Genomic DNA, 2,521 nt, shown 5'->3' on the forward strand with positions numbered 1-2,521 from the left:
TTAGAGACTGTTGTGAAGCTATAAGACAATGTTACAGGTACCCAGTAAATCTTAGCAAGTATCATTTGACTATTTGTCTTCCATCCTCCATTGCTTAAATACTTGATTACTTGTATCACCATCAACAGCTGTAAGAAGAAAGGTCAAGAAAGTCCCCATTTTTCTCTCAGAATTTAAGTCAATGAGTTATCTCTCTCAGTGCTATTTAACTCTTGAGGATTTTCTTTTATTCTTTCTTTCTCCAATTGTACAGTTAAGGGCTTTACCATCTGCCACAGATATGGCAGTAGCTATCAATGAATTGGGAAGGTATTTCGGGCCCAGAAATATGATTTTTGTATCACAGGGTAGATAGCCGTGGTCTACCAATTTCACCTAAACATGTAGCCTGCATTCCACAAATACTCAAATAAACTAAAGCAGATATCAAAGCAATACAAATTAAAGACTGGTATGTGTTTTGTTTTCTGGAAAAAAAAAACTTCTGAAATGTTTGCCAATAGAAGATTTTTATTTATGCTGCTTTAAACTTTTCATATTCTTTTAATTCTACATAAATAGACGTTATCAATCAGTTCTACCTTCCCTTTTCTCCAGGTCTCAAAAAGATCAAGAAAAAATAAAACACAAAAAAGTAATTAACAGAAATATCACCAAAAGTAACAACTTTTTTTTCAAATATACTTAAGCTACATTTTCTTCACATTTTTATTAAATTTACTTCTTTTTTGCTATCTACATCTGCATGTTCAGATGCAGTAGCCACTTAACTTCACATAACTACCCCCTGCTTAAAATATGGCTAGTTCAAGTTGAGATCTAATTGAGTGTAAGTTGCACACCAGGTTTCACAAACTTAATTTGAAAAAAAGGATGTAAAATGTATGGTTAATTTTTATATTGATAATATATTGAATGATGATATCTGAGATAGTTTGAGTTAAATAAAATATATTACAAAATTAATTTCACTTTTACTTTTTAAAATTGTGGTTACTGAAAAATTGAACAGCATATGGGTTTATTTCTATTGAATGATGCTGCTCAAGACTTACAGAAGGCAAACATTCCAGGTGCCAAAAAAATTAACTACAATTTTAGAAATAAAAATTTACTTTAGAAATTTAAATCCAGAATTTCACTTCTAAATGTAATGGAGTAATGCTCTTGCTAAGGACAACTAGGGAAAACAGATTTATTATGGGTAATAAAACCCAAAATTAAAACCAAAAAAAGTCTGTTTGAAGGTATCAGAGAGCTACTGAGACAACCAGCACTTGAAAGAGGAGAATCTTAGTAGGAAGGCCAATGCAGAGATGTGAGCTGAAATTCAAGAGTTAGAGACCCCTGTAGCCTCTGCTAGGAAGGAAGGCAAGGAAGCCAACAGAGCTTCTGGTAATCTTAAAGAGATGAACAGACAAGAGTTGGAGTACAGGTTTGCCAAACATCTAGGACTTGAGATCCATGATCTTGGAGACGTGGGAATGAAAAGGAACTAAGCCCAATACTAGTGGATTTCCACTTTAGATGCCGGTCAAATTATTAAACTGTTCAAGGGCAAAGGACTATTAGGTTGGTGCAAAAGTAATTCCGGTTTTTGCCATTAAAAGTAATAGCAAAAAAACACAATTACTTTTGCACCAACATAATACAATGTAAATCACAGTCTCTAAAATGTAGTATAATAAAGACTACAGGTTCCCTATTGGAATCCTTGGAGGAACACACCATATTGGGAAGAACCAGAGTTTGATGGAATATTGGTAGATAGAGCCCCCACTATATGTATCTGCCAGAAGAGAATGAAGTTTCTATAAATATAGCACCATTTAGAGTCTCTAAATTTTTTTAGACACAATGTTAGTTACTAAATTAAAAATTACTAAACATTTTAAGAGACAGGACCCAAGGGACAAAAGTATACATAATCAACAGATGTATAGATGACTCCATTAGTGAAGTTATCAGATATGAAATTTGATTTATATGTTTAAAACATAAATGACAGATACAGAAATAATCAAATGGAAACTCTGTAACTAAAAATGCAATTACAGAATTTAGAATCTCAATAGATGGGTTTAATAGCAGGAGATAGGATTATGAGCTCTAAAATAGGTCAGTGGGAAATACTGGAATTACTCAGAGAGCAAAAATGATGGAAAGTGTGCAAAAGAGGCTAAGATACATATGGACCTCAGTAAAATATTCCAATAAGAAATATCATCAGATTCCTGGAAGGGGAGGAGAGAGACAACAGGCAGTAATCACATTCGAACAGACACTGGCTGAGAATTTTCCAAAACTGTCAAAAGATATCAACCTCAGAAGCCAAGAAGCCCTACAAAACTGACTAGGATAAATACAAAGAAATCACATTAGGTACATCTAGAAAAACTTTGGACAAACAAAGACTGACGGATAATCTTAAATGCATGGGGGTTCAGAGTTGGGGGGCAAGAACTAGCAGACAGCTCATTTGCTAGAAGAAGAAAAAAATACAACTTGGCAAATTGTGAAG

Source organism: Pongo pygmaeus, chromosome 5 (genome assembly GCF_028885625.2).
Source record: "Pongo pygmaeus isolate AG05252 chromosome 5, NHGRI_mPonPyg2-v2.0_pri, whole genome shotgun sequence".
NCBI classification, from domain to species: domain Eukaryota; kingdom Metazoa; phylum Chordata; class Mammalia; order Primates; family Hominidae; genus Pongo; species Pongo pygmaeus.